Below are 8823 nucleotides of genomic sequence, written 5' to 3' on the forward strand. Positions count from 1 at the left end.
ATAAAAACATAATGCAAAGGTGGAATACTGCAGCTACTGGAAATGTGAAGCAAAAGTAAAAAGTGCTGGAAGTACTCAACAGCATCTGTACAGATGGAAAGAGAATTAACATTACAGGCTGGTGATCTAAATAATAACCTATGGGTCAGTAGAATAAAAGTGGCCATAAAACCATCAGAGTCTTGTAAAATCACAACTGATTAATTAACATCTTTAAGAAAGCTACCAGGTTTCCACCAAACTGTTATAAAGATTAACAAGAATCCCAAATGACTCAAACAGAGAACTGACCACCATCTTCTCAGGTCAGCTAGGATGGACAACCTCCATCTATATTGCCAGTGATGTCCACATCATGAAAATAAATTAAATATGCAAATACATTCCAGTTCACACTCTATTATGTGGATAGATCCCTTTTTTTTCAAAAAAGACAGAGTCAACAGAACTTTCATCGTCCAAATGAATTACTTTTAATTTCTACAATAAGATGTAAAGTCATGCTTGGTTCCAAACAATGTAACTAATTTGCCCTGTTCACCCCTCTGATCAGGTTTTAATAACACAACAGTTACAGTTTCTCCAAAGCTCTAAGAAAATCACTCATTTTCTATTGGATCTTATTTAATAATCGCATCTATTCAAAACAAAATCAAATCTCTGAACATGGTAGAGGTATTTAATCCATTAAAAGACTACAAAATGGATTATTGTTGATAGCTGATTTCATTTTCCTTCTTTTTTGTTTCATTGACTATGTCTTGCCACTCGTGCTTTTAAATAAACAGCATGAACTGAAAAGCTAGTTCTACATTTATACTATTTCACTACGAAAGTGACCCAAAATGATCAGCTCTGATCATTACTCTTTACTTCAGTTGGCTTCTCTTCATATGCAACAGCGCAGTTGGGAACAGGAATTCAACAAGAACTTGCATCTTATCCTCAAAGCACAAAATAAGATTCACTACCACATGCTGAGCCACTGTTCTCAGCTACAAAATGATCATTGCAGTTAAGTAAGTATTGAAATATGCTATGCTGCTCTAACTATAGTTTTTCACCTTTAGGTGGAACAGAAATGGCTACGTATTTCATTACACAATAGAATGTCAGCAAACTTTATCAGCTAAAATTTACGACAGCGCATACAATATCATATTATTAGCTATCCATTAAAAATCATAAAACACAATTTTCAATAACAAACCACAACTGTATTACAGAAATTTTAATTATTTTAATCATAATGATTTTATTGAATGATGTAAAAATAATCGTTTTCATTTTGTTGATTTTCGATACCTAGGTTGTGATAAAAACAAGCAAAATTTCTAAACTTTGAAGTTCATCTACTTGAATAACAGATATTATCAAACGTAATTTTTTGCTGTGGGCAAAAGACTCATGTCTTAATGGCTACAAGGTGCCACACAATGCATCACTGGCATAAGCACGCACAATGGAAGTTTCACTTGTACGTCATGCAACATCAATATTTTCCATTACACTTTTTTCTTTAGAAGATTAATCATTGCCCATATGCAAAATCTGATGGATTAGGAAAAAAACTATTGCACCTCCATGTCAAACTGCCTGAGTGATATATGGAACTCTAATGAAGCCTTACAGGTTCCATTACCTTTACAGGCATTCACTAGACTGGCTGCATATTCTGTCAGTGCTAATCAGGTTCCATCTTTTTAAAGTGAGATGCAGTTATCAATGAGGTGAGTTCTAATATTCAGATTAGAACAGATGATAAATCATTTCTACATAATTAGTGTACAGCAAGGTTACAGCTGACATGAATTTTTATCTTAATTATGGAATAAATTTGTTCCATTAATTTAGTTTAGTTTGCATGAATGAGTAGATGCTTAACAAAGTTAATCTTACACCTGTCATTACTAGATTAGAGAGTTTCATTCTAAAAATGTGGAAACAGACACTTCATCATATAAGGTTCTTCTTACTTACTGCATTATAAATGGATGGGAAATGGGAAGGTTTTACAATTTGCCTTGCCCACAAATCACAGGTTTAAATGCTATTTAGTTTGTGGTGTGCTTAATACCATCCCAAAATGCATTATCTCTTTCATTATGGCTAAATATCTGAGCTTTGAAATTGTAATTCAGTAATAGCGTGATAATTTAAATGTTGAACTAATGATACATCAAAACTGTATTTAACTAATTTTGTAGTCATGAGTGGTTTGCTGTCTCAATTCTGTATGTCATGATTTACCTCAGAAATCCAACATGACAAACTATGTTACGTTTATTGCAGACAGCAGGAAAATACAATAAAAGTGTGCAAATGTTTTGGATAAATTATATTTGTAAAATCAGTTATAGCAAAAAAAATTGCAATTGACAATTCAGTTAGTAGTTTCTCCTTGTATTCACAATTCTATGATTTATAATATGATCAATATAACACTAGTAATATTGTATTAGATCTAAAGCAGCAGTCAATTTCTGTTGAATGCCAAACTGACACTCCAATGAGAGTAAGTTGTAAGATCACGTTTGATAATCATTCTATTAATTGAGTTATCTTACATTAAAATGTATCCTTTAAATGTAACTGGCCAAATGATCAAGTACTGTAGTGCCTAACATGCCAGATCATGAAGTGGTAGCCGAGAAATCCTATTGCCATTCCATAGTCATTTCTTCAGGATAGACTGCATTTGCACAGGGGGGCCATGCAGAAAACCTGATGCAGCTAGGTCAATGAGAATTGCTTGAAAAATTAAATTTTCTTGAGTCAATTACCCAGTGTCTGAAACCCTATGAAGAAATTCCCAACTAGTCTAGATTTGGAGATTTCAAATGGCCCTGACTTACTTAAGCTTAATAGTTATCCAGTTTAAAGAGTTGCTCTTTACTTCTACTCAGGATACCATGACTCACCACTGACAAACTCCATAGCCTCCTCAGTGATCTCTGACAATGCTGTCACACTTGACAACTCTCCCCCACTATACAGGCCTATAGAAGCACAGAGGATAGGAACAGGAGTAGAGCATTCAGCCCTACAAAATTGCTCTGCCATTTGAAATTATCATTCCGATCATCCAACTCAGTACCATGTTCCCATTTCTCCAATACCCTCTGATCCCTTTCGCCCTAAGAGCTATGTCTAAATAACTCTTAAAAGATACAATATTTTGGCTGTAACCACTTTCTGTGGCATAGAATTCCACAGGCTTGCCAGTGTCTGGGTAAAGATATTTCTCCTCATCTCAGTCCTAAATGGTCTACCCTGTATCCTTAGACAGTCGCCCAAGCTCTGAGCCCCAGTCACTGGAAACATCTTTCCTACATCTAGCCTGTCTACTCCTGTTAGAATTTTATAGGTTTATAGGAGAACTCCCTCATCCTTCTATGTTCCAGTGAATATAGTCCTAACCTATCCAGTCTGTCTTCATACATCAATCCCGCCATCCCACGAATCAGTCTGGTAAAACTTAGTAGCAACCCTTTCATAACCAGCACATCCTTCCTCAGATAACTGCACACAGTTCTCCAAGTGTGATCTCACCAAGGTCCTGTGCAATTGCAGCAAGACATCTCTGCTCCTGTTTTCTCATGCTAGTAAGGGCAAAATACCATTTGCTTTCTTCACTGCCTGCTTGCTTACTTTCAGTGACTAGTGTATGAGGAAACCCAGATCTATCACCATTCAGATAATAATCTGCCTTCCTGTTTTGGCCAGACTAGACATTCCCCACCTGATTAACACTTCACCCCAACTTGACCCAACCAGACCCAACAACCTCTCCCAATCCAACACTGTTAGATTTGATAGCTCTCTCCTGGTTTGACCCCTTAACCTATTCCAATAAATAACCTGATAGCCTACCCCTTCACTCACATGGTATCCTATCAACCTGCCCCCTCACTCACCTTATAGCTACTTTCTCACCTATCTGTGACCCTTTCCTGCACCCCCACCCACTCTCGATCGAATAGATTGCCAAACTAAAAATATCTATTTCTATAAAATGACAGTCGTGAATAAAGTGTTCAGTAGAGTTCATTGATTCTCCTGCTCAGCCAATTCCCTTCGTGCCATTCAGGTAGAGTTAAAATTGCCCCTCACACCAACCTAGACCTTGTATCCTCCCAGAATAACATTCCCAAAGACCAAGCATCATACTGCCTTCCTGCCTTTCCAGCAGTTGATGAACACTGACAGGGAGACCAAAAGAGAAATAGATAGAAATTTGCATTCAATATGAATATATATGTATACAGTAATTGAACAAGTATTCATGCTAGTTGATGAGGTAAATGAATGACAGGGGTTTACTGTGTTAGGAGTTCAATTTCTAATCTAAGCCTGTCCAACAAAATCAACATGACAAGAAATTCTCGAACAGAAGCAGATAAGACTAAAAGAGAAAATCAGGGTCTGATGTGAGGGCAGAATGATAACAGATCACATACATTGAAATGTATGAGTATATGTATATATGTGTGTTTGCATTTACCTGACAAAGTAAAAGATCTTTTGAGTTTGTTTTAGTATTTCAGAACTAGTATGCAGCATTTAAGGGCAGATGATGGCTAGTGGCATTATCGCTGGACTGTTAATCCAGAACTCAGATAATGTTCTGGGAACCTGAGTTTGAATCCTGCCATGGGAGATGGTGGAATTTGAATTCAGTAAAAATCTGGAATTAAGAGTGTAATGATGACCATGAATCGATTATTAGGGGAAAACCTGTCTGGTTTGCTAATGTCCTTTTTGGAAGGAAACTGGCGTCCTTTAGTGTGGCCTATATTTGACTCCAGCCCGCAGCAATGTGGTCAAGTCTTAACTGGCTGTGAGCAATGAGGAATAGGCAATAAATGCAATACCCTCATCTTGTGAATGAAATAAAAAAAACCCTAATTGGACAAATATTCCTTATTGTATCTTAGTCTTTTGAACTACTTCATTAGAATCTCTCTATTAAATGTGAATATGATATGACTTACAGCCTAGAAATATTTGAGATAAAAGGTTTAGAAAGTGTAGCAGAGCTTGTACTTACATCAGATACAATTCATTTTTTACATTTATATTCAAAGACCAAGTCTATTGAAAACTTTTAAAACTTTCAACTGACAATAATTACCAATTCCTAAATAACTATATTTTATAACCTTAAAATACATGATTAAACAATTCTTTGTACATAAACAACTGGAAAGCTTCAGTTTAAAATAGAATGATGAACAATAATTAATAAAGTATGCAACATTTTAAAATTCTTTTTGCCATTGTGGTTCCCAATGGACTGTCATTTCTCAGCATATGTGTTCTCATCCTCATATCATAAGAATAGTAATTTTAACTCTTCAGCAAAACCTAAGCGATTCGGTGCTAATTCACCTCCTGTAAATTAATCCACCATTTCATGTTTGAGATAAACAGGTCAAACAAAAAATTTCAAATAAAATTTGCTCACAAACACTTTTTCGTTTAATGATGCAGTAGTCAATTCTCTGACAGCCTGAATACAAACTCAAACAGATTTTCACTCTTGTATTTGATGTTGGGCTAAATTAATGATGTGGTGAATTCATTGCACACCTGTTCACACCAGCTGCCAAGGTAAATAAGTGGCAAGATACTGCTACAGAATGAGCTGAACGCCCAACCTGTGCTTGTGTGACAGCATAGAAATAGGAAGGAACTCTGGAACAGAAAGGGGTGTGGCTTGGAAAGGAAAACCAGGGACACAGATGTGAGAGCAGGATGATAAAAGAAGACAACATCTGAGGGAATAAATGCAAACAAAAAGCAAATGTCATCTCATTATTTTTCATAAAATCTCAGCTTTTGAAATATTTTACAAGCATTCACACAGAAATGAACTTTGGATTATAACACATGAAATTGGTTTTTGCTTATTTTACCAAAAGGTCAATGAGCAGAGCTTATTTATTGATAGTCTAAATTTTCATCACAACTGAATAGTGCTTTTCCCCTGCTCTTCCTTTTATTCCCTTTTTCTTCCTTTTTATTAGCCTTTTCTATTACATCTCACTTAATGCAACAACATTCTTATTCAATGTATCTGCCAATGTTGTTCCTTAGCCAGTTGCTAAAAGGTGTACAACAGCCGTTTAAAAGGGACATTTTCTATTTCTCTACCCCACTGACATTTTACAAAACATTTCACCAAAGATTAAGGCCAGCATTTTTTCATTCATTATATTTGGCAATGATACAGCCAAACGTTTTATTAAGTTTCATTAAATAGGTGCTATTTTATTTATTTACGTATACTGCACTAATCATGAAAAGAAAATACAAGTATTTTGTCGACTTCAAAGAGGTTTTTGGCTTTTCTTTTTGGAAAACTAGTTTGTTTAATTAACTTAATTTGAATATTCTGAGTTTTACAGATATTGAGGGAAGGAGAATGTAAAGTGACCAGTCAACCAATTCAGATTCAGGAGTTGTTTACATGAACTTTGGCATTCATTATGTGATGTCAGCTTTACCTACATTTTGTTCAGAGTGCATGTGAAAATTGGATATCTAGTACAAGGACAAATGGCTGTGATCTGTTCTGAATCCACAATCAATTACTACACTATAGCTTTTGTTTTGTGATGTCGTTGTTATTGACAGTTGTGCTTCTTCACAAAAACTAAACAGCTGGAAATACTCAACAGTTCAAGCAGTACTTATGGATAGAAACAAGAGTTAATGGCTGGATTTAATCTGAGCTCCCAAGCCAAATTTGGAGTCAGGAGACAATTAATTAAAGGAGAGGATGGTGGGTCCACCTTCCTATCACTATCCTAATTAAATTCTTGGCAGAGAGACCCATTGATGGCTTTCTCGTCCTGCCACCAGTTGAAGCACTTAAGTGGACAATTCGTGCCCGATTAAGGGTCAAATTCTATCATTATTAGTATTGACCCAATGATAGATGGGGAAATAACCATGCAGGAAACCTACAGTCATCAGGGAGGGAATCTCCCTCATTCAATGTTGCCATGCCTGATCAAGAATTGGGAAGTAGGTTACTTTTAAGAGCCAGCTTCCTTCCCCATGCTACTGATTTCCCTGACCCTTAACCCTAGTGTTCTCATTCCTTCCATTACTCACATTTGGCCCTGCAAAATCCTAGGCCTCAGGAAATTCCTCTGCTGACTAATTAAGTGTGGATGCACTGAAGCTTGGGGCAGCTGCTGCCAAAGTGTAGTTGGGAAAGACACAATCTAGGGTCTTTTTTGCAAGACTATAATGAGGGCCTGGTAAGTTCTCAGACTCTTTGATTGCATCATAATGAATGTAAATGGTTTCCTGCATGAGTAGAAACTATCTTTGTTTTTGCAACATGTAGGGTAGGCCTGAGGAATGACAAATCCCAATATGTCATTTGTTTCTTTATTTTTTCCAAAGACTATACAGAATCAATTTTAGGACCCTTTATATGTACTTATAGATAACTTTTTATGAATAGACTATGTTTTTGCAATAAGAAAAAAGACTGGGTCTTTCCAAAACAAGGTAAAGCAGGGTTCCTGATGGCTGATAGCAAGACCTTCATCTCCTACGTTTAATTCTGCCGATTTCAGGTCAACGGCACTTCACTAGTTTATTACATAAGTTGGCCCTATCTGTAGAAACAAATAGGAGTTACAACATAAGAACCAATCATATCACTGTTTTGTTTCCATGTGAGCATAGTTGTAATTACATTTGCCTACTCTATTCCCATATCGCACGTTTTCATCCCCCTCTCCAATCTAATTTTAGTAATTCCTCCCTTAATCATGAATGGAGAATAGCCACAAATTTGATGTCAAATGGGTTTTCTCGCCATGTCTACATGGGTTTCCTTAGGGTGCTCTGGTTTCCTCCCACAGTCCAAAGATGTGCAGACTAGGTGGATTGGCCATGCTAAATTGCCCGTAGTGTTCAGGGATGAGTAGATTAGGTGGGTTACAGGGAGATGGGTCTGGGTGGGATGCTTTGAGGGTTGGTGTGGATTTGTTGGGCCAAAGGACCTGTTTCCACACTCTAGGGATTCTATGATTCTATACCTTTGGTTCTAAACTTGTTACATTTGACCTTGTATCAATCGCCCCTTATATCCCCTTTATCTATGTTTCCCATCCACTGAAAATCTAATTACTTTATTATCCAGTGATCTGCATTGTTCTAATGAAACAAAAATTCAATTTTTCAAGGTTTTATTTTTCAAATTTTTATGTAGCTGTATCTGACTGCATCCTAGTAAATCTGCATTTTATCATCTTTAAAATCTTAATGCTCTCTTTGGAGTGTGAAGTTCAATCCTGCAGCTTCTACCATTGAAACTAAAGTCTATTAAAGTTCATGTCAGATCATCTTTATCTCATTTCTTTCATATTTTGCACCTGGAGATAAAATCTAGATTTCTATCAGGGTTTTTTTACAGCATTATCAACCTGGAATGAAGATTAATGTCCTGTGTGCTTGTACATGTAGGTCTCTCTGTTCTACTGCTGCTCCAAGAACTTTGAAAATCTTGCTTGTTTCTAAAAAGTTGTCTAGCCAAGACGGCTGGCTTGTGTGCCGTGCCTGAATTTGAGAGAAACACACTTCATGAAAATATACAACTCAAGATGATTCTGTTAATGTCTTATTCAAAGAAATTTCTTCAGTTAGTGGGAAATGACAATTCCATTATAATCAGAATTGATTTGCTCTCTAGGATAGATAAAAAAAGTAAATATTTACATAGATAACAAGGTGTAGAGCTGGATGAACACAGCAGGCCAAGCAGCATCAGAGGAACAGGAAGGCTGACGTTTCGGGCCT

Source organism: Rhincodon typus, chromosome 7, assembly GCF_021869965.1.
Source record: "Rhincodon typus isolate 14 chromosome 7, sRhiTyp1.1, whole genome shotgun sequence".
NCBI lineage: Eukaryota > Metazoa > Chordata > Chondrichthyes > Orectolobiformes > Rhincodontidae > Rhincodon > Rhincodon typus.